At 47.0% G+C, this 24,932-nt stretch overlaps 1 protein-coding gene across 4 annotated transcripts in view; it reads right to left on the bottom strand.

The window, feature by feature from the left end:
* The window catches only part of SH3PXD2A (SH3 and PX domains 2A), a gene marked incomplete at both ends in the record, with an annotated part of 233,145 nt that overhangs the window by 145,568 nt on the left and 62,645 nt on the right, over positions 1–24,932 (bottom strand). The window contains one exon of one of the 4 annotated variants that reach the window (XM_082855017.1): positions 14,383–14,522. The exons of the other annotated variants lie outside the window; for them this stretch is intronic. The remainder of the gene's footprint in view (positions 1–14,382; positions 14,523–24,932) is intronic. 4 annotated transcript variants of the gene reach the window in all.

Genomic DNA, 24,932 nt, shown 5'->3' with positions numbered 1-24,932 from the left:
AAGGGGGAGTCTGAACAATCTCAAGGAGGCCGGAGGGTGTAGAGGGAGGTGTCCAGACGTGACCCGGAGTGAGGCCAGGGTAGGGACCAGCAAGATTTCAGGCCAGGCTGCAGATGGGGTTTCCAGAGACTTCTCCGGACCCAGTTGTTTTCATACGTCATATGCTGGGTGAGCCCTTCAGTCACCCGCCATCCTAATACCCCCCGGGGCCAGGATGGGGAAGGCCCCACCTGATGCTTCAGACAGACCACCCACCTTCCAGAACCGCTCTGCGGAAACAGACCCAGATGTTATTTTAATTGCAAAACCAAATCCAGCCCACTGCCCCCAACTGCTGGAAGACCCCCTCCTCCGTCTCCTACATTCCCACCCTGAGAATCGCTGCTGTTTTTCCAGGGACAGACCCATTGGAAGAGTTTCCAGGGTTCTGGAAGAACAGCTGTTTTTTCTTCTGCTATTCTGGGCTGAAATTCTGTATAAACTGGAAAAACACACAGGAGACAGGATGGACGAAGCCACAGCCCCTGTGCGTGTGTGCGGTTAGCCTCCCTTCCAAGGAGTGGGCGGGCAGGAGGTGGAGCAGAATGGAGAGTGGGATCTAGCCCCGCGGGCCCAGCTGTGTGACCCTGGGCCGGGCTGCAAGCTTTCTCAGTTGGGCTTCAGGCGCCTCCTCAGTAAAATGAGGAAGATCCTTCACATGACATCTGCAGTCCATTCCTTCTTCTGAATATTAATTAACACTTATCGAGCGTCTACTGAGCACTAAGAAAATAGCAGTAAAGAGAAGAGGCGAAGTCCCTGCCCTCAGGGAGTTTACATTCTAGTTGGGGGGAGACACACAGTAAACAAATATGTACTGTGTTGGGGGGATACATGCTATGAAGAAAAATGAAGTAGGATAAGGTGGTGGGGCAGAACAGGAAGGAACAGTTATTTTATACAGAGTGGTGTGGAAGGCCTCACAAATCAATGGCAATTCGGCAGAGACGGGCAGGAGGTGAGGAAGCGAGCCACAGCGGAGGGGGAGAACGTTCCGGGCAGGGGAAGGGCCAGTGGGGTGGAGGCTGGAGTCGAGGTATAGGCACTGAGATCCAGGTGGGGCCCGGAGCATGGAGAGGATGGCTCGAGCTACAGGGAAGTGACTGGGCCACAGCGAGGAAGCAGGGACACCAGTCAGAAGCCTATGTATTGGCTTGGACCAAAGTGCTGCCTTGGAGGTGGTGCAATGTGGTCCTATGCTAGATTGACACGTGTAGTGTATGTACGTGTGCACACGTGTGCATATTCCCATCTACCCACGCACTCACCCAGCTCTACAGCATGATTTTAGGATCCTCTCTTGCGCAATCAAGATCCAACACACCCAAGCTATTTACAGCCCACACGTGCAGGGCGGGTCATTGTCAGATTCCATTCAAAACAAGACAGTGACTGCACTGTTATTAATTTTCACTTCCCTGAACACAGTCTAAGATTTAACAAAAGCTGGCTCATGAGTTTTCAAACCCCAATGTTATAAGTCCACCTCTCCAACCTTTAATAATTGCCTGCTATGTGTAAATATGGACAATGGGCCATAACACTATAAACCTGTACTTAGGATTTTTTTTTTTTTTTTTTTTTTTTTTTTTTTTTGCGGTACACGGGCCTCTCACTGTTGTGGCCTTTCCCGTTGAGGAGCACAGGCTCCGGACGCGCAGGCTCAGCAGCCATGGCTCACGATCCCAGCTGCTCTGCGGCATGTGGGATCTTCCCGGACCGGGGCATGAATCCGTGTCCCCTGCATCAGCAGGCGGACTCTCAACCACTGCACCACCAGGGAAGCCCAGGATTTTTTTTAATCAATAGATTTTCAAATAAATTCTACATGCAGTAAAACTCTTATTTTCTCCTCTCCCCATTTTCCTCACCCATATTCTATTCTGTAAATTTTATTTCTATATTACATAAGTAATTCATGTTCATTGAGGGGAAAAACTAGAAATTACAGAAGCAGTAGGTGGTCAAAAGGAGAGCAAGAATCACTTATAATCCTTCCCCCTGAAAAAGAAGCATTAATATTTGGGATATATATCTTTTCCAGATGTTCTTACATGCATGTAGATAAAATAAGCTCATCAAGTACTCTCATTACAGTGTGTAATGACATCGTTCCACGTCAGTGACTACTTCCATATCGGCACTGTTTCTTTCTTTTTTTTTTAACTAGAGTTTTGCTCGTTTATTCAAACAGTAGGCATTAGGGCAGGCTGTGGTAGAGGATGCAAAAATGGATCACATTGTTCTTGTCCTGGAAGATTTGTCAATCCAGGAACAGAGATGAGGTATCCAAAGACAATACAAGGTAGAAAGTGATAGGTGCCACAAGAGGGGTCTGTTCATTAGTTCATTACCCATTCATTCAAGGAACATTTGCTTCCTGTCCCACATCTCATCCCAAACGGAATGAAAGATGAATTAGGCAGAGCCATTGCCCCTGGGGTAGTCACGAACTGAGGCAGGAGGCAGAGTCATGAACAAGTAATACTAATGACCTATGATAGATGCCAAACTAGCAGGGAGTTCTGGGCAAGGTGAATGTCCAACTCTGCCTGAGAATACCTGGGCAGACTTCACAGAGGAGGTGACACTTGAAGTCGATTTTAAGGAATGGATATGAATTCACCAGGAGACTGGATGAAGAAAGCATTTGAAGCTCAAGAACTGCTTATATCAAATCACAAATATGTGAGATGTTCTCCTGCTTAGGAAACATAAGAGCTTCAGTGTGGAGAGTTGGGGGAACCTGTGGAAGACCAAGCTACAACGGTGGGTTGGGGTGAATTGTGGGGAGCCTTGTATGTCATCCCCCAAAGATTTAGTTCCTTCTGTGGTCAATGAACAGCCACTGATCCATATCAGCGTTCTTAATTGTGAGGCAGAACGTTTCAAGGTTGGAGTGGGTCATGGCTGATTTACCTAATCTCTACTGTTGGATATTCGCTACTACATGTAATATCAGTGTGAACACCCTTTCCATGTACCTATGAACCTTTCTTAACATTTTTTCTATTTTTTGTTTCATCTCATTGAAACCTATGCAAATTTATAGGTGCCTTAAATCTTTTCTGGAAGAAGATTGAAGATAAATACATGGATATAACTAATACGTTGAAGGCCAGGCCTGAGGCCTTGGAAGAGCAGCTTCACAGGATTTCTGAAGAAGAACACAGAGATGATGAGGAGAAAGGCAGGCCCAGCTCATGCCCCGTGTAGAGTGATTTGCCCTCATCAGATCTCTTTTCTCCTGAAAGCAAGTGGCTTGCTGTGCCCTGCAAGCTGACGGACTTACCCAAATTGCCCTATCTCTTTGGGGCTGGCAGGAGTTAGGCTACAGAAACTTTAAGTTTCTGGGGTTTCCCTGGTGGTCCAGTGGTAAAGAATCCACCTTCCAATGCAGGGGACGTGGGTTTGATCCCTGGTCGGGGAACTAAGATCCCACATGCTGCAGGGCAAATAAGCCCGCGTGCCACAACTACCGAGCCCACGCGCCACAACTACTGAACTTGCCTGCCTCAACGAGAGCCCGCGTGCTGCAAACTACAGAGCCCGTGAGCCATGGAGCGCGTGCACCACAGCTAGAGAGAAAAGAACTCGTCCACCACAACTAAAGAGAAGCCCGCGTGCCACAATGAAGAGCCCGTGTGCTGCAATGACAGATCCCGCATGCCTCAACGAAGACCCCGTGTGCCACAACTAAGACCCGACTCAGCCAAAAAATATATATATATAATATATATATAAATAAATGGTAAGCCTTTTAAAAAAAAGTTATAAAAAAAAAGAAACTTTAAGTTTCTTATCAGCTCTGACATACATTTGTTCTCTGACTCTTGAATTCCTTTTCAGACATAAGATTCTGAGATTCTCACTAACAGTGCATAGGGATGGTGGTGCCCAGAGAAGTGGACAGGGGCACGTAAGATTCATGCAGTCCTTCCTTTCCTCCCAAAACATTTGCTATGTGCCTTCTAGATGCCAGCCCTCTGTTAGGGGCTAGAAATAATTTAAGCTGCTGGTCTATGGACCACAGTAGCAAAGCCCTAGAGCTGTCTCATATGGCAGTCACTACCCACATGTGGCCATTAAGCACCTGAAATGTGGCCCGTCCAGACAGAGACATGCTGTAAGTTTAAAATATGCACCAGGTGTTGAAGACTTAGTACAAACCAAAAAACGTGAAATATCTCATTAACAATTTTTGTATTGATTGTATGTTGGAATGATAATATTTTGGATATATCAGGTTAAGTAAAAATACTTTAATTTCACCTGTTTTATGTTTTTATGTAGCTACTAGAAGAATTTAAATTATATATATGGTTCATATTATATTTCTATTGGACAGGCTGCTCTAGAGCAAGATGGTTCTCAAAATGTAGTTTTAAGTCTGCCCATACCTGACACCTTGGGGGAGGGGAGGTGTTTGTTAAAAATGCAGTTTCCTGGGCCCTACCCAGAAGTCTGTGAAGCTTTGTTTTGGTGCTAGAGACTGACAAGCAAGTTTTGGAGTGGCGGGGAATGGTGAGGCTATATGTAAGGGATTCTGTGGGAGCTGAAGGGAGAGGTCAGGGAAGACTTCCTGTAGGAGGTGAAGCTAGCTCTGTCTTGGCGGAGCGACGGTCACGTTCCCTGTACCTTCCCTGCCAAGAGCAGTCTGAACCTCTCCGTGGGTTCACGTGCCTCCTGGAAGGCAAGGGTCATCTGATAGCCCTGCGGATTTGAGTTTTTCCTCAAAAGGCCTTTTGAGGATGCTTTGCAGCTGGGCTGTCTCCCACCTCCTCCTTCTGTAACAGATATTCCTCTTCCCCCACCTCTGCCTTAGTCTGGGCCCCCTGAGGCCACGACAAGCCCATCTGCTAAAAGTACTGGGTCAACGGGCTCTCTCCAGAGCCGTGAGCGCCCAGCTGACCTGCCACCCTCCACCCTGAGCCTTCAGGTGCTGCTCTTAGCACACCTGTCACCTGATCCCCCCACTAGATAACAGGGAGGCATCTGTCCTCCCTGTTATCTCCAGGGCCCACTGGCCACAGGAAGACGATGCACTGCTAACCAGATGTTGGTGACATTTTCTCTGCCCACAGGTGACATTTCAAGAAAAGCCAATCCCCTGGCTCCCAAATACAGGCGGCCAGCTGAGTTTACTCAGTCGGCAGGGCTCGCAAATCTGCCCCATTCAGCGAAGTGGCCCGTGCGCAGTATGGCAGAGTGGTGGGCGGTGGGATAAACCCGTGCGGCCACGTGTGACACACAGTCCAAATGTCACCCCACCTGGGGGGCCGGGCAGGCCGCGAAGTGGGTTCTGTAACCTGGTGGGCGCCTAATTTGCAGGACTGGGTCTGATAGAGAAAAGTCACATGAAAGGCTGAGGGAAGCTGTCTGATGAAGAGGCTGCCCAGACCTTCCCTGAGGAGGAAGCCTGGGTGTGTGGGCAGTGAGGAAGGAAGCTCTGCCCCGCAGAGAATTCTGCTGCAGCCACATTTTCGGGCAGGAAGTGGATTCTCCTGTCACTCCAGCAAGGGCCTGAGTCGGGCTGGAGGAAAAGCAGGGCCCGTTGCCAGGGTCCTTCTTAGAGTGCGAGGCATTTGGCTAAGGGAGCCCTCGGCAAGCACGTCAGAACTCTGCAGCGTGTGGAGGACGCCAGGCTGTTTATCTAAGGGGTGGATAGTGCGAGAGATACAGGACAGCTCGGCTTCAAGAGCTGGCCCCAGCCAGAGAAAGCTGATTCAGCAGCTCTTCATGGGCAGGGCTGAGCAGCAATAAACACTGGGGAGAGAGAAGGGTGGACCCCGGGCCCAGCTGGGGCACATCTGTAACCCAAGAGGCCGACTCCTCGCCCTTCTGAGAGGGTGGAGTTCCCAGCAACTCCAGTTTTGGGGCCCCAATGCTTGTGACCATTTCCAGCTCAGGAACAAAGGGAACGTTAGTTACTACAAGAGGCTGGTGGGTTCCCTGATCTAGAGATTCCCCTTACAAAGAGGCAAGGTCACTCCATCTCCCTGAGAACTCTGAGAGATCACGGGAAACCTCAGAATTGGTTTGTCCATCCTACTGACTTAGGGCTCACCAGGCCCTGTGTTAGATGCGGGGACACAGCAGGGAGAATCACGGAAACAGAGAGGGACAATAACGATACGTGTGACTTTTCTTAAAGTTCTCATCCTTTGTGGTCTGAAATGTACTTCCCCATTCCCTTTCTTCTTTGATGGCCTTATCAGGCGACATCTACTCTGGGAAGCCTTTGACTATCCCAGCCTAAGGTCACACCACCTCTCTTGGAATTCCAACAGCACTCCTGGTTGGTATCCTTATTTCAGTATTTCACATACTCTTTTGAAACCTTTTTGTACATGTTCATCTCATTGCCCACAAGAGGAGGAATCCTTCCCTTTGAATGGTCTTGGTGCCCTTGCAGAAAACCAGTTCAGGATAAATGTACAGGTTTATTCCTGGACTCTCAATTCTATTCCTTTGATCTATATGTCTATCCTAGGTCTGTAGGATGCCATCTTGATTACTGTAGCTCTGTATAAGTTGTTTTCTTTTCTTTAACAGACTTTTTAAAGAGAAGTTTTAAGTTCACAGCAAAATTGAGCGGAGAGTACAGAGAGTTCTCATATACTCCCTGACCCCACACATTCCTGGTCTCCCCCCATCAACATCCCAAAGCAGAGCAGCACATTTACTGCAATTGATGAAGCTACACTGACAGATAACTATCACCCAAAGTCCATAGTTTACATTAAAGTTCATGTTTGGTATTGTACATTCTAGGGGTTTGGCCAAATGTATCACGTGTGTCCACCATGACAGTATCGCACAACATAGTTTCACTGCCCTAAAAAATCTCTGTGTTCCACCTATTCGTCCTCTTCCCACTAACCTGAGCAACCACTGATACTTTACTATCTCCATAGTTTTGCCTTTACTAGAATATCATATAGTTGGAATCATACAGTATGTAGCCTTTTCAAAATAGATTCTTTAATTTTTAAAATGCACAATATGCATTTAAGGTTCCTCCATGTCTTTTCATGCCTTGACAGCTCACTTCTTTTTAGCACTGAATAATATTCCATTACGTAGATGTGCTACAGCTTGTTTATCTATTCACCTACTGAAGGACATCTTGGTTGCATCCAAGTTTTGGCAATTATGAATAATGCTGTTGTAAACATCCATGTGCAGGTTTTTGTGTGGACATCGTTTTCAACTCACTTGTTTAAACACCAAGGAGGATGATTGCTGAATTGTATGGTTAGTAGTTTAGTTTTGTAAAAAACTGCCAAACTGTCTTCCAAAGTGGCTGTACCGGGGCTTCCCTGGTGGCGCAGTAGTTAAGAATCCGCCTGCCAATGCAGGGGACACGGGTTTGAGCCTTGGTCCAGGAAGATCCCACATGCCACGGAGCAGCTAAGCCCATGTGCCACAACTACTGAGCCTGCGCGCCACAAATACTGAGCCCACGTGCCACAATACTGAAGCCCGCGCGCCTAGCCTAGAGCCCGTGCTCTGCAACAAGAGAAGCCACCGCAATGAGAAGTCAGCACACCACAATGAAGAGTAGCCCCCACTTGCCACAACTAGAGAAAAGCCCACGCGCAGCAATGACGACCTGATGCAGCCAAAAATAAATAAATAAATTAATTAATTAATTAATTAAAGTACAGCTAAGAACATAGTCATGATCTGTGTGAGAGGATTCACCATCATGTACCCTAGTCCCTAATGAAGTTATTTTTTATGTTCCATGGGCCTCTCAACCTTGCCCATGTACCCGGCCCATGTGCTAGTTGCCCACCTCAGTCAGGGGTCATCATACCTTTGGGACCTAGTGATTCTCAGAATGGTGGCACAACTCTGAACTTTCCCATGAAGATATAAAAATAATAGATTTGGGAGTGACCGGACAGCACCTCTAAAACACTTATTAGCAGATCTTTTTTGGGGGAGGGGTTCAGCAGAATTCTCTGTTCAAATGAAATTTAATATCAAACTTCCATTCAAAATTTTTGGGGGTGTAGATATCTTATCATTCCAGAACAATTTATTGAAAAGACTATTCTTTTCCCATTGAATTACATTAACTCCTTTGTCAAAAATAAATTAACTATGTATGTGTGGATTTACTATTTCTGGACCCTCTGTGTTGTTCCACTGATAGATAGATATATCCTGACATAAACACCATCCTATCTTGATTACTGTAGGTCTTTAGTTACGTCTTAAAATCAAAATTTTTCTTCTTTTTCAAAACTGTTTTGGTCATTCTAGATCCCTTGCACTTTCAGACCCGGTTTAGAATGAAGTGGTTAATTTCTACATTAAAAGCCTCCTGGGATTTCTTTTTAATTGAGATTGCATTGACTCGATAGATCAATTTAGGGAGAGAAGCTACCTTAGCAATATTGAGAACTTCAATACATGAACATGGTAAACCTTTCTGTTTAGTTAGACCTTCTTTTAATTCACTCAGCAATGCATTATAGTTTTCAATGTAGAGGTCTTACACATCTTTCATTGAATTCATTCATGTTTTATGTGTTTTGAAGCTATTATTAATGGTGTTTTAAACCTTCATTTTCCAATTGTTTGCTGCTAGTATACAGAAATACAATTGGTTTTTGTATGTTGAATTTGTACCTGCAACTTTGTTAAAATTACTTATTAATTCTAGTAGGTATTTTTGTCTTTTGCAGATTTCTTAGTATTTTCTACACAGACAATAATGTCAGGAAAAAAAAGGTCATTACACATCTTCCTTTTTCCAATAAGTATGCCTTTTCTTTCCTTATTTCACTAGCTAGAATGTCCAATACAATGTTGAAGAAAAGAGGTAAGAGAGAACATTCTTGCTTTATTCCAATCTTAAGAGCAAAGTATTCAGACTTTCACCATGAACTATGATGATAGTGGTAGGTTTTATGTAGATGCTCAAGATGAGAAAGTTTCCTTTGATTTCTAGTTTACTGAGGATTAAAAAAATTATTATTATAAACAGTGCTGAATTTTGTCAAATGCTTTTACTGAATCTACTGATGCATTTTTTCTCCTATATTCTGTTAATGTGGTGAAATACACTGATTAGTTTTGAAATGTTGAACCAAGTTGAATTTTTGAGATAAATCCTACTTGGTTCTGGTGTATTATCCTTTTTATATACTGCTAGACATGATTTGCTAATATTTTAATGAAAAATTTTGCATCCATGTTCATGGTATTCTGATATTTTCCTTTCTTATAATGTCTTCATCAGGTTTTGATATCAGGATTATGCTGATTTCACACAGTAAGTTGGAAACTCTTCCTTCCTCCTGAGTGTAAGAATGGTATTATTTCATCCTTGAATGTTGGACAGAATTCACCAGCAAAACTATGTGGGTTTGGAGCTTTCCTTGCAGGAGGGTATTTGATTATGAATTCAACTTCTTTTTTTTTTTTGAGGTACGCAGGCCTCTCACTGTTGTGGCCTCTCCCGTTGCGGAGCACAGGCTCCGACATTCAGGTTCAGTGGCCATGGCTCACGGGCCCAGCCGCTCCGTGGCATGTGGGATCTTCCCGGACCGGGGCACGAACCCGTGTCCCCTGCATCGGCAGGCGGACTCTCAACCACTGCGCCACCTGGGAAGCCCCTCAACTGCTTTAATAGGTGTAAAGGCACTTAACATTTTTTTCTCCTTGAGTAAGCTTTGGAAAGTTGAGTTTTTCAAACAATTTGTCCATGTTGTCTTATTGAATTTATTGATAGAAAATTGTTACTAACACTCCCCTTATTATTATTTTACCTGAAGTAATTATCTTCTCTTTCTCCTGATATGGGTAATTTGTGTTTTCTCTCTTTGGTTATTCTTAGTAGGAGTTTATCAATTTTATCAATCTTTTCAAACAGCCAACGTTTGGTTCTGTCAGTTTTCTTTACTGTTTTCTGCTTTTTACGTTATTGTTTCTGTTCTCATAATTTCTTTCCTTCTACTTAATTTAGGCTTAGGGGGTTTTTCCTTAAAGTGAAAATTTAGATTATTGATTTTAAACCTTCTTTTAAAATTTAGGCATGTAATGATATACTTTTCTCTCTAAACAGTGCTTTAGCAGTGACCCGCAAATTTTCATATGCTGCATTTTCACTATGTTCAATGCTCAAAAAATTTTTTAAAAAATTTTAAAAAATTTTAAAATTTAAAAAAAAATTTTTTTTAATTTTTAAAAATTTCTTCTATGGATTCAAATTTTTTAAAAATTTGTTTTAAATTCCATTTGTGATTTCTTCTATGGAGTCAAAGACCTCCAAAATTCAACTCCAAAGACAAGAAACATAAAGAAGTCTATACCAAGGCACATCATAAGCAGGTTACTCAAAATCAGTAAGAAAGAAAAAAATCTTAAAAGCAGCCATAGGAAAAAGATGCTTTTATATTCAGAGGAACAAAGACAATGATGACGGCAGATTTCCTGTTGGAAAAAAATGCAAACAAGAAGACAGGGGAAAGGCTTATGCTGCCTGTGGGGCCCTGAAGATCCTCTACCTTGACCCCAACCACAATTCTGCTTCACATTAGTGAACCTCAGCTATGAATCAAGTCCAGCCAGGTCCTCCACATCCACATTACATAAATCTCTTCATGTATCAGTTGGTGATCAAATAATTTATCATCCAAATTGGGAAACTACTGAGAGTGAAAGGGAGGGCTGGTAATAATTTCATCAGGATAAAAGGTACAAAACAGGACTGTATTGGTTAATGGGGTCATGTGGTTACCCTAACTATGAGTTCCCAGCACCTAGCACAGGTCCTGGCATAAAACAGGTGCTCAATAAATGTTTGATGGTGAAAATAACATTTACTGAGAAAATAGTTTGTGTTAGGCACTGGCCCATCTCAATTAATTCTCATATCAACTCTTTGAAGTAGGTACTATTAATACCCTATTTTCCAGAGAAAGAAACCAATATACAGAGAGATTAAATAATTTGGCCACACAATCAAGGTGTGGAACTGGGATTCGAACCCAGGTAATCTGGCTCCAGATCCTGGTCTCTTGACTACCACAGTCTGAATGAATAAAATGAATGAAAGAAATTATACCATTAGGGTTACATTTCTATTAAATTTCATTCAAGGTGTAAGAATGGTGCATCACTAGACAATCTATTAATGTAATTTAGCACATTATCAAATAAAGGATAAAAACTATATGATCATTCTCACATAGGCAGATGAAGTATTTGATAAAACTCAACACCTATTTATGATTTTTTAAAAATTTAGCAAACAAGAAATAGGAGTAAACTTTCTTAATCTGAAAATGTTTAGCCATAGCAAACCTCAGTGAAGAAACACTGGAACAAAACAAGGACGCTGCCCACTATCACTACTTCCATCCATTATTGTATTAATGATGCTTCCCAAGGTATTAACACAAGAGAAAGAAATGAAAGGCATAAAGACAGAAGGAAAAAAAAGTCAGTATTCACAACCAATAGCAAGTTATGTACAGAATCAAAGAGAACCCTCAATTGTGGAGAAAAGGGAACCCTCCTACACTGTTGGTGGAAATGTAAATTGGTGCAGACACTATGGAAAACAGTATGGATGTTCCTTAAAAAAAATAAAATAGAGTTACCATAAGATCCAGCAATTCCATTCTGGGTATATAGCCAGAAAAGACGAAAACTCTAATTCAAAAGGATACATGCACCCCAATGTTCACTGCAGCACTGTTTACAATAGCCGAGACATGGAAGCAACCTAAATGTCCATCAACAGATGAATGGATAAAGAAGGCTCCTGTGCTAGGAGCGTTCCTGCCCTCTCAGAGCCGAGATCTCATGATGAAGGAGACCCGAGGGTGGGATGGGTCACATGCTCACAAGTGCCCCGGCCTCTGCACCCACCATGACCAACCACGCAGAGACAGTGACTAGCAGGGGCTGGGCACTCAAAAAAGATCAGTGAATTGATCCTCCCCTGCCTGCCTCTCAGGGCTATTAAGAGAATCAAAGAGGATTAGAATATTGAGCAATGATTGAGGCAAAAACTGAGGAATTACTATGTGCTGCCCACAAGGTAGGTATGATTTGCCCTGTGTTTTATAGACGAGGAGGCGGGTACACAGAGAAGTTAGGTAACCTTCTCAACAACACAGAGCAAGGGAGTGAAGCTCAGGTCACACAGGGCTTCCCAAAATGATGCAATTCCCCCTTGAAGGCAGGGCAGTACAGACAGGGTCTCCCAAATATATGTACAAGCCCCCTTACCTACACGGTATCAATATCACTACTATGATTTATCTATTACTTTTCTTTGAGTCCCTTTCTGGAAAAACTTAAATACTTATTTTTGTTGATTATTAGTTTCCTATTACTGCTATAACAAATTACTACAGCTCAGTGCCTTAAAACAACACAAATTAATTTTCTTAGGGTGCTGGAGGTCAGAAGTCCAAAACGAGTCCTAAGGGACTAAAATTCCAGGTGTCAGCAGAGCCATTTCTTTCCTGAAGCTCTGGGGAAGACTTGGTTCCCTTGCCATTTTCAGCTTCCAGAGGCCACTCATACTCCTTGGCTCGTGGCCCCATCTTCCATCTTCAAAGCACATTAATCTCTGCTTCCATTGACTCTCTCGTTGCTTCTCTTCTTTTTTTTTTTTTTTCGGTACGCGGGCCTCTCACGGTTGTGGCCTCTCCCGTTGCAGAGCAACAGGCTCCAGACGCGCAGGCTCAGCGGCCATGGCTCACGGGCGCAGCCGCTCCACGGCATGTGGGATCTTCCCGGACCGGGGCACGAACCCATGTCCCCTGCATCGGCAGGCGGACTATCAACCACTGCGCCACCAGGGAAGCCCTCCTGCCTCCTTCTTATAAGGGATCCTAGTGATCACATTAGGCTCACCTGGATAATCCAGGATAATCTCCCCTTTTTAAGATCCTTAATCAAATCTAAAAAGCCCCTTTCACCACATAAAGTAACAATCTCAGGTTCCAGGAATTAGAATGTGGATATCTCTGTGGCGGAGCATTATTCAGCCTATCAAAAGCCATATCCAAAGCAATAATCTCTATGAAATCATAAGTGTATTGGTGTGTGTGTATACACACATTATATATACACATATTCTAACTGTGTTAATTTGCTAGGGTTGTCATAACAAAAGACCACAAACTGAATGGCTCACACAGTGGAAATACACTGTCTCACAGTTCTGGAGTCCAGAAGTCTGAGAACAAGGTGTTGGCAGGGTTGGTTCCTTCTGAGGTCGGTGAGGAAGAATCTGTTCCATGCCTCTCTCCTAGTTTCTGTGATTTGCTGGCAATCTTCAGTGTTCCTTGGCTTGTGGAAGCATCACCGTATCCCTGGCTTCATCTTCACATGGTGTTCTCCCTGTGTGCATGTCTGTGTCCAGATTTCTCCTTTTTATAAGGATATCAGTCATTGGATTAGGGGCCCACCAGTATGACCTCATCTTAACTAATTACATCTACAACAACCCTATTTCTAAATAAGGTCACATTCTGAGGTACTGGGGATTAGAGCTTCAACATATGCATTTGGGGGAAACAAGACTTCAACCCCTAACACCGACACACACTGAAACAATACATCACTATTAAAAGATAAAGCATTTGCCCATATACCACCCAAAAGCCTCTTCCTGAACTCACAGCGGTGCCTGCACAACATTTTGGATAATGTGAATAATAATAAATGTACATAGCTAGTCAGATCCGGATTCAAATCCAGTGTCCTCATCTGCGGAATGAGGACAGTGATAGAACCTGCCTGATAGGATGAGTGAGAGGATTCAGTGAGATAACGGGTATAAAGTGCTTGGCACAGAGCCTGGCACAGACGTGAGCCCCCACACGTGAGCTATTACTGTCACTGCGGTCATCAGCGTCACTCTTGCTATGGCACTAGCCTGCGTCCCCAGGGCCAGGGAAAGTGCTTGGGAACCTACAGCCCTGAGGTCAGAAAGGCAGGGAGACCATGAGGGACAGACTGGTCTGGGAGGTGCCTTGGCCAGGCGCTGTGAGTGTCTAGGGGCCCCGGGGGAGCTTCCCAGCTGGTGTTTGGGGGCTGGGCTTGGGGAGGAGGCCTCTGACTTTCCCAGCAGCTCATCGGGTGTGTGGGAGCTGGCTGGGGCATGTGTGACACTAACGTGGTGGAGCCTGCAACACCCGCAGTGAGATGTAGAGGGAAGAAAGCAGGGATGTGCAGGGTGGCCTTATCCCAGGGGACCTCCTCAAGCCTAGAAGGTGTCCAAACCAGTGGCTACCCTGCCTCCCCCTGAAACTCCCTAGGAGGCTCATTCCACACACACACCCCCCCCACCATGCAGACCCACACCTTTGGAGAAAGCACACTGGGTGGGAGTCAAGAGCGGAGGGTTCCAGTTCCAGCCTGCCAAGGCTTGCTAGGCAACTGGGGCAGGAGACTTGGCCTCTCTGAGTGGCAGTGGCCTCATCTGCGAAATACTGCTCCTGCCTCTGTGGGTGTTGAAGATCCAAGGAGAAGACACGTGAGAAAGCGCTACCAACTGCAAGATGCAATTATTCCTACGTAATTTCTCTGAGCCTCAGTCTGCTCATCTGTGAAATGGTGCCAAACCTGTTTTTCTCCTCTCTGAGGGCTAATGCAAAGTTGAAATGAGAAAATGTACATGTAAAGCGCTTTAAAGCACGCCAGGCGTGGGGGGAGCCATCAGAAGCAGTCACCTCTCTTAGCACTGTTTTACCATTATTTTAGAACTCTGATTAGTGATGGAATGCCTGGGCTCTGAAGTCAGAATTCCAGTTTATTCCCTCCTGGCTATGTGACCTTGGCCAAGTCACTTAACCTCTCTGGGATCCAGTTTTCTCATCCGTAAGGTGGCAGTGAGTGAGAACAGCCTCCCCATGGTGGTGTAGGGATTGAATGAGATTACACAGGTAAGCAAGGTGCTTGGCTTACCTAAGTGCTTGATAAATGGGGTCACCTTTTTCAAGGTGAAGAGGCTCCGGTAGTATGTATCTTCCTGTCTCCTGTATCTTGCCTCTCCCCTGCTTGGGAGCTGCTGGAAGTTGCTAGTGACACCTGACTGTGAGGCAGAAGCCACACAGGCCCAGGGAGTTCCCATCAGGAGCGCTGCTGCAGCAGGTGACTTGGGTAAGTCACCTGCCCATCCTCCCACATCGTCCCCTGTCAGACACTTTACAGCACAAGAGACCGAAACACACTTGAAACCTCTTTGAAGGTTCTGGTGAGGAGAGCACTAAGTACGTAACATCTCTGACGCTGCTGCAACCTGCCCCCATCTGATGGTTTCATTTCGGCTTCGAGCCCTTTGTTGGCTCTCTGCCTCCCATGGGACACAAGCCCATTCATGACCTCTACCCCGACTGACCTCTGCAGTCGCATGCCCTGCCACTACTGCATGTCCCCACGTACTGCACAGGCTGCCTGCATCCTCCCTGGACATAACATGCTGTTCCACAGCTCTGTGCCTTTGCACATTCTGTTCCTTTTACTTGGAATGCCCCACCCCATGCCATCTCTTGCTGCCACCACCTCTGAGGCCTTTGCACAGGTTTAGCCCTCATTGACTCCCTTCTCTAGATTGCTTCTGTGGTTTGGTCACACTTCTAGAACTGCACTTACTACTATATCATAATTATTTGTTTACACACCTGCCTCCTTTCAAAAGCCTGTGAGCCTCTTGTAAGCAACTGTGTCTCAGTATGCCCAACGTCCATCACCGTGTCTGACATGTAGCTGGGCACACAGCTAGACTACATTTCCTAGCCTCCTTTGCTGGGAGGTACAGTCATGTGACTGAATTCTGACCAATGGAATATGAGCAGGGGTGATGTGTGCCTCCTCCAGGCAACCCATAAAATCTCCCTGCAATCTTTCACGCTCTCTCTTCCCACCCTTGCTGGGTGGAAACAGAGATTCATGGGGAATGGAGTCACCAGATGGGAGAGTCTGGGTTCCCTGAATGACTACCTGGAGTAGAGCTCTCTAGTAACTTGTTTTGGTCTATGACATGAGCAGGAATTAAACCTCTATTGTATTGAGTCCCTGAGAGTTTGTTACACAGCAATTAACCTGTCCTAACTAATACAAAGGAGTTCTTAGTCAAGGTCTGTTGAACCAAATTGAAAGAGGGAAGACAATCTAAAAGGCAGAAGCCTCCCTCCCGAGATCCAATCAAGTCAGGCATCACATTCCTACATGACTGAACTATTTCTAAAGCCAAGCCATCACCCCTCCTCCCCCTCCCCATCCTATCCACCAAATCACACATACAGTATTTAGAATACCAAGTGTTCCCCTGGAAGGACTGAGAAGGGTGGGGTTGAGGACTTGCCAGATGACCCGTAAAAGTCAGCACAGGTGAATGAGCTCCAATCTGAGATCCTGGTTTCACAAGTTTGTAGAAGGCACACAGAGGCACAAGGTGGAATTGTAGGGAGGCGCCTCCTCCGACCCACACGGGGATCAACACCCCTGACACATGACCATTCACGCTCACAGGAACACCTCCAATGACAGAGCATACCATCCCTCTGAGGCAGCCCGCACTACCCTTGGCAGCCTCTGGGAAGTGCTGGAACAGCGTTCCTCACCAGGCCAAATTCCCACCTCACAAAGGGCCAGGGCCAAAGGGGAGAAAGATCACATTTGGACAGAAGGAAGAAAAAGAAAGGAATGGAGAAGGGCTTCAAATATATCTTTCCAATACTCTATGATGCCCTCACTACTCAAGGTGTGATCCTGAGACTAAGCATATCATCACCGGAGAGTCTGGTGGAAATGCAAAATCTCAAGCCCCAGGCAGACCTGCTGAATCAGAATCTGCATTTTAACAAGATGCTAAGTAGTTCGTGTGCACAGTAAAGTTCTTTACTTCTATGCATAGACTTTTCTTTCATTAAAAAATGGAATATTTCTCCCAAGATAAAAATCTTCTTCAATAGCAATAATTATAAATATTTTAGAGCAATATACAAAATTTCAAACAATATAGGAGAGTTCAAAATGGAAAATAAAATTTTCCCCTGGAAAATATGACATGTATTCTTATGTCACTAAATTTGTGCTATCCCAAAGAAAATGTTACTAAAAACAAGAAGGGAAAGAGAGAAAGAGGTACTTCAAACCTCATTCTCGTCCTCTCTTCATTAGAGCATAATTTTATCTTTTTTACAAACATAATTAGCTATTTAATCATCTATTTCTTACAAATAAGAATATTTTCAAGGGGAAGATATTCTCGTTGGAGCCTGTGATTCAGGATAAGCACAGGATTAAGAATAGAGGAAACTTCCTTTTTTTTTTCTGATCTTCATAATAGCATATTTTTCTGTTTTAAAGACAGACAACTATATTTAAAACAAAGCTTTATCTAGGAATAAATACTTTCCTAAATACTGGCTTGCATACATTGAATATATTGACCTACAGACCTGGTGAGCTATATCATAGAGTTCAACATAGAGGGGTCCAGAGCAAAACAGAAGCCTGTCCCTCAGACTCTTGAGGAATTTCAATGATAAGGAAGACAGCAGATAAATGAGGCTGTCAGTAGAATGTATGTCTTGATCTCCTCTCTCTAGACAGATGCCCAGAGGTAGGAGGTGAATTTGACTGAAGCGGCTTGAAATGGCAGCGAGGAACTTGTTCCATAATCATATTTGGGAATCTAAATGGAGACTGTTTAACAGGATGGTTTCACACTCATTAGGAGATGCATGTTGGGAAACTGCACCCATTATAGTTAGGCATAAGAAGGACTTAAGTGCACCTAAGCTTCTCTTGGCTTCTATGAGGTATGAAGGGAATCACATATCTGACTATCCCAGAGGAAAGGGGTTACAGAACACACTGAGTTGAGAGTGAACCAACAGAGCTGCCATGGATGCCACCATCATGATTGTGGTGGGAGGTGACAATACAACAAATACTACAGGGGAGACAACCTAGTACAGGGGCCGAGTGGAGGGGCTAATCCAGTGGCCAAGACTCTTGGGGTTTTTTCACTGCCATTGAGTGACTAGTTGCTTCCTAGTTGGCCAGAGTTAGATCACCAATTACCTACATTGTAATCTTTCTGTTGAAACAATGTGGTTTCTGTTTTTCTTATTAATCTGGCCCAAATGGATAACAATCATATTGTTTTGTTTTGTCTTGTTTTTAACATCCTTATTGGAGTATAATTGTCAAAATAGCTCAGTTGGGAGACCTTTAGACTGAGGAAACTCTTTTTAATGAAAGAAGTGATAAAGTCTTATCGCAAAAGTCACGTGGTACAGGAGATGTTGTGGCCATCTTTGGAAATCATCAATCCGAAGCATTTATAAGAATTTTAAATCCAAAGACATATTCTTTTCATTATTAGAAATTTTGTTTTCATTAATTTCTCTCCCTCTCTGTTATATTCTGTTATATTTTCTGTTCTCTCATGTAGGAGCTCCTGTTCAACAGATATTGAACCCCTGGGTTGATCTTCTTTGTCTTAACTTTTCTTTCAAGTTCTGTTTTTTAATCTTTTAGAAGATTTCTTTATTTTTCCCCCAGACCCTCTAATGAATTTCTTATTTTGCAATGGCATTTCTAATTTCTCATAACTTTTAGTGATCTTTGCATATTTTTCTCAGCACTGTATTCTTGTTTTCCAGATGCACCTCGTTCTCTAATATATATATATATATATTTTTGCGGTACGCGGGGGTCTCACTGTTGTGGCCTCTCCCGTTGCGGAGCACAGGCTCCGGACGCGCAGGCTCAGCAGCCATGGCTCACGGGCCCAGCCACTCTGCGGCATGTGGGATCTTCCCAGACTGGGGCATGAACCCGTGTCCCCTGCATCGGCAGGCGGACTCTCAACCACTGCGCCACCAGGGAAGCCCTCTAATATTTTTAAAGTTGAAAGTTACTTTCTATTCCAGCTAATCCTTACAAGTGTCCCTAATGGCAAGTCCAGCCTACAAGCAAAGATGGGCATCCAGGAGGAGCAACAGGAGCTACGCAGCAGACATTGTCTTTGGCGCATGGAGAAGGAGGTTGTGGGCCTCTCTCTCCCCATTTCCTGCACTCAGTGCCAGCTCGCCATGCACCCATCCATTCATTCGACAACAATTTCCTGAGCACCTGCTCTGTCAGGCACTGTTCTGGGCACTGGGAAAACAGAAGTTAATGAAAAAGCAAGATTTTGCTCTCCTAAAGCTCACATTCCAGCCGGGATGACACATAACCAATAGACAAAGAGTTAAATAAGATAATGATAGATTGTTGAAGACAACAGAATGTGACAATGTGACAGGGCTGGGGGGGGTCTCTGAGGAAGTGATCAAGGAAGGCCTCTCTGGGAGGTGTCATGTGAGGCCCGAGTGCCCAGGAGTCAGCTGCTTGAAGACCTGGGGGAACGGAGTTCGAGGCAGAGGGGACAGCAATGGCAAAGGCACTGAGAGAGCACTGCACTTGGGGCCCCAGGATCAAGGGGGTGAGCTGAGAGACAGGAAAGGAGGATGGCAGGGGACAGGTCTAGAAGGGCAGGTGGGGACCCACCACACAGGGCCTGGCGGTAAGGAACTGGGGGTTCATTCCCAAAAGAAAGGAAGGCTTTCAGAAAGGTTATAAAAGGGGTGTGTGATACGATCTGATTTATTTTCAGAAGCATCACTGGTGGGAAGACAAGAATGTGAGGGGAGGTCCCCCAGGAGGCCTGCTCAGCTGCCCAGGTGGGAGGTGATGGGGCTGGACCAGGGTGGGGGCAGAGCAGACGGAGAGGAAGAGGGCAGAGCTTGGCTGCATTCAAAGGGTTTGAATCCCTTTGGCACCTCAGGTGTTCCTAACAGCTGACCTGGGCAGCCCAAGTGCCCAGATCTGGCCTGATGACATCAAGGGCTGACGCTGCATCGCTGCCTTGAGGGCTCCCTTCCTGGTCACTGAGGTCAGCCATTTGGCCCACAGGAGGCTTTTCTTGCAATTTCTCCTTTCTGGAGGCCCTTTAGGCTAAGGGTGTCCTAGTGTCTGTTCACAGTTCATGGAAGGGGAAGGCAAGGTGGAGACCAGAAGAAAAAGAGAAAAATCCCTGAAGCAAAAACTAAAACTCAGGCAGAGTTGCCAGGGGAGCCTAGTCAAGTGGTCCATGCAGTGAGGCTGGCCACCCTACCCCTCCCCAGGCTCTGCACCAGGCCAGCTGCTTTCACGAGGCTTTCCTGGAGGGAAGAACCTGACTCCTGCCAGGGAAGCAGGGAACACAAGAGGAAGAGCTCCCCGCGGAGCCCACCCTGGCGCCCAGCTGCAGGTTGGCTGTCCAGGTGACAGCACTGATGCAGACCCAGGTGATGGCTTCTCCTCGCGACCTCATAAACACGGCAGCTGCCCACCTAGGACAAGGTGTGGGAGGATGAGGAAGGGCAAGGTGGGAAAGGGCTTGGCCGCTGGAGGACCGCAGGCACCTGTGCTCCTCCCTGCGGGGCTCCATCCTCTGCAGAAGCAGGGATTCCCTGACCTGGGCCGTGCCAGGCAGTCCTGCCTCCACACCTTCACACGTGCAGTCTCCCTTCTCAGTCCACCAAACCCAGCCCTTCCCCTAGGCCCACCTCCAGTTCCACCTTCTCGGTAAAACCTGAGGCGGGAGGAAGGGAATCTAGCATTTATCAGACACCTCCTCTATCGGCACCAATTTATTTCTTAAAAAAAGTCTCTGATGTCAATTACACCTCACTTTAAAATAAACATGTGAATAAAATGTAGCAAATGTGAACATCTGTTAAATCAGTAGGTCTACAGATGCATTATATTGTTTTCTGTAGGATTAAAAAAATTCATAATTAAACATAAACACTAGAAAAGGAAAGCTGACTGGCTGCAATGCACAGAAGCAGCTGGAAGGGGCCGGACTGGAGCATTGGGAGGCCTGGTAACAAGGCAGTAGATACAAGGGAGGAATCAGGAGGGCTTGGCCGAGGGGCCTGGGGCAGAGAGGAGGGATCTGCAGGGGTAAGAGATGGTGCAGTGACTGAGAGAGGGAAGGAGGGAGGAGGGGAAGGAGGACGGAGGGGTCTAGATAGGGGCCGGGTTCGGAGCACGCTGAGGTGCAGGCATACGTGTGACTTTTAAGTGGAGATGCCTTGAAGGGTCAGCCTGCGGTCAGTTCATGCTGCATCTGTCTCCACCGCTCAGCCCCACCCTGGACCCAGTGACTCGCCCATAGCAGGTGTTCAACAAACATGGTCAGGTGCTCACCCCCACCCGCCTTCTAGCTGACGACAGAGTCTGGGCCCAGAGAACTAGCCCCCATTGAGAAGATGCCCAAGGAGAACAGAGCCCCACCCCAAGCCTATTCCTGGTGCCCTACCTGACCCAGATGCCCGACAGCTGGTACCATATTTGGGGGCTAGCCTGCAAGGGCCATGCCCTCGCCTGGGTGAATGCCTACTGCTCAGCTATTTCTAGTGGGGACAGCAGTGGGGCAGGCGTGGCCCTGGAGGAACAGCTAGCACGGGGCAGGAAGGGATTAGGCGATGGAACAGATAGATGAGACCCTCTGTCCAGCTAGAGAAGAGGAAGAGCCAGCCTGTGGTCCCCACCTTACCCACAGGAGCCCCGAGCCCGACTCTCTGGGGCAGCCTGGGTGAGGGCTGAGAGCACCGCCAGGCCTGGGGCAGGGGGACTGCAGTCACATCTCTTCTAGGAGGGGGAAGACCAATGGCTGGCCATCATGGGTGCCCTCTGGAGGCAGGGCAGGCTCCCCACCAGGGTGCCAAGACCATCACTGGATTCCAAAAGGAATGTCTACACATAAGCCATTGTCAGGAAAATGGTTAATTTCCCCTGAGAAGGGGGAGCAGCCCCACTCCCCATCGGGGCTTTCGCCTCTGAGGGTGCAGCCTTGCCAAGCCCCTTGCTCATCACAGTCAGCGACCCCCCATACAGGTCACAGTCAGGCCCTCACCTGCCCTTCTCCCAGACTCCTGCTTGGGACATGGCAGCCTCCCGGGGGGAAGACATACAGACAAAAGAGACCCAGAGACTGACAAAGACATAGCAGAGCCAGAGAAAACACCTCCAGAAAGGAGGCTGGGGAAAGGTCACAGGGATGAACAGAGCTATGCCCAGAGATAGGCCCAGACTCAGAGACCCTTGGGAGATAGAGATAACGAGAAACTGGGGAAAGAGAGAGACACAGAGAGAACACCGTAGGGAGAATCCAAGACTCAAGGGCAGAGAAAAGGAAATGAACATACAGAAACTGACAATTTCTCTCTCTATCAGCCCAGCCCAAACCCTCCCCAGCCTGAGCAGTGGGTCAGGGCAGTACCCACCTCCAGAGGCCAGCCCAGCCCCACCTGCTCTGCAGCTGAAGCCTTCCTGGTAAGGGAGGGAAAGGACCCCCCTCCTCTCTGAGGTGCTGGGATCTCCCAGGCTGGCTCTGCAGTGCTCTAGCCCATGTAGGGGCACATCAAAGTTACAGGGGAGAGTGGACAGAAGGGTTTAGCCTGTGGAGTCCAGAGCCAGACGGCCGGTCTAGATCCTGGGCCCCCACCTGCAGAAAGGGTGGTTCTGCAGCTCTACCCTCCCTCACCTCGTTTCTCAACTACACAGCCAAGAAACCTAGGTATTCCAAACTGGCCCAAAGTGTCCCCCAAGTACATAATACGACGGATAAAATCTCAGTTTTGAGCCCTCCTACATGTGTTCGATTTCTTAGGCCATCCCTCCCCTCCACCCACAGGATAAAAACAAGCTCGTTTCCTTGGGGAGCCAGCAGGCTGGCCTTCACCAGAGATGCCCTGAGGAGAGCAGGTCGGCACCGTCTCAGTGGGAAGAATGGCTGCTTGTTGTGCGCCAGAGCCACCCTCTCTGCCAGCATCTCAGCTCCAGCCTGTACACCAGCCTCATGCTTCCTGTTTGGGTGGGTTTTTTTTTTAAGCCATTTCTGAATGTGGTCCATTTAGCCCCAGGGATGCCCCCATGCCCGTCCCATTCCGAGTCTCCTCCCCAGCCCCCAGCCAGCACTGAGCTCAGCCTTCCAGCATGGCTGAACTGGCCACTTTGTTCTGCTGGGCACCAGATAAATGCTCCCTAATTAGCAGATGGAGCCAAACCCTGGCTGGCATTTGGGGCTGTCTCCTGGCCAGCCCTGGAGCATTCATTTACTGCAGCTTGGGGGTGCCTAAGACCCTTTCGTGGCTGGGAATGTTTCCCTAGTTCAGGCTGGACAGACACCGTGTCCACGGGCTGTGATCGCCATCCTAATGGCTCTCCATAGCTGCTTCAGTCTCAGTGGGAAAGGTTTCCTGTGCGTTGTCTCCTGAAAATCTCACAAGGACCCTAGGAAGCAGTTTTTACAATTAGAGTCATTTAGCAGATGAGAAGGCTGAGTCTCTTGGAGGTTAGGTAATGGCCCAGGGTCACACAGCTGATAAGAGGTAGTAGGGATGAAGTCACATTCATGTAAGTCTGTCTGACAACAAAGCCTGAGCTTCCCATCACTGAGAGCAAAATACTCCACTCGGAAAGTTGGGAAGTTGGTACCAAGAATCCCACGGGCTCTTTTGGAGAGCCTGCTATCACCCAACTGTGGAGGTCTCTGAGGAATCTAAAATCTTTTTTCCTTGGCTCTAGCTAAATTTTGGATATAAAGGAAAGAACTACAATTCTCCAGTAACTCGCACAATGGCCTGGCCTGAGGAAATGTACCGGAGATACAGTAATTGCAGCCCCCCAAATCACATGGGGGCTGATGCCCAGGGGTGGCAGGGTGCCGGTGAGGGAAATCACTGCACCTCTGGGTCACCTGGCTTGTGGCTCTCTTCCTTCCAACAAGCCCACAACTCAGGCTCCCACAGTTCACACTGGCTGTCTCAGGTCCACAAGAGTCAAAAGCAAAACCAACTGTTGCTGCTGTTGAGGAGGGGATACAAGGACGCCAAGACCTCAACAAGCAGGCTGGGATGCCCAAGCAGCAGGGCTGATGGCAGTGGTCTACACCCTGATTGCTCACCCATTCTACGCCTTCTGCGCCTACCCTGATTCTCCCACCAGTTGGCGGCTCTGGCTCAGGCTAAGGCTGTCAGCCTGGCTTTTCCACCCAGGATGACCCTGACTTCTCCCCTCGGGGTCCCCATTACCAAGCCTAGTGCCAGGCATGTAGCTGGCACTCCTCCAAGATGCCAGGACTGACTTGAAATTCCTTCCTGTGGGAAGGGAGTGCCTTGGTCACAGTTGAAGGCTTCACGCAGCTCGCGCGCGCACACACACACACACACACACACACACACACACACACACACACACCACTCACCTGGCCACCACTATAGATCTTCCTTCCCTTCATTCTCCAGCTTGGAGGGGACACTGTGCAGCCAACTCTCCATTTGTTATCCAAAGAGGGGTAGATGGGGGCCCGGTGCGGGCAGAGCTGAGCTTGCTAGGTCAGACCTTGGGGCCTGAGGAAGAGGGAAGTGGTGGCAGCAGGGCCTCGCTGATGTCACACCCAAATACACCCTGACATGACACCCTCACGCCGGGAAAACAAGGTGTGCAGCTCGGAGCAATCAGGCAGGTGTGGCCTGACTCAGATGCCACCTCTGGCAAAGCTGAGATTTATTACCCAATGAGAGAAGTGGGCAGTGGTAGGCAGGACGCTTGGGCTGAGCTCCAGGCAGCAGCTGGGCAGAACTTTCTGGGAGGCGGAGAGAAGTCTTCTGCTCTGCACAGGCATCTTCTCTCCAGGAAGGGTGAATGATTGCCCCCTCCCCCCAGGAGCTCTCCTGGTGATGCAACAGGGGCTTCCTGCCCTCCTCAACCAAAAACAGAAAGAAGACTTCTGGAGGGGAGGCTAGAATTCCAGATTGGAATAAACTAAACCTAGAGCGCCTGAGCTCTAGTCCTGCTGTCACTTG

The sequence above is a fragment of the Leucopleurus acutus genome, assembly GCF_964270905.1.
Source record: "Leucopleurus acutus genome assembly, chromosome: 14".
In the NCBI taxonomy this organism is placed as follows: Eukaryota; Metazoa; Chordata; class Mammalia; order Artiodactyla; family Delphinidae; genus Leucopleurus; species Leucopleurus acutus.
The sequence above is the reverse complement of the archived record's forward strand: the minus strand, read 5'-3'. Positions and strand labels throughout refer to the sequence as shown.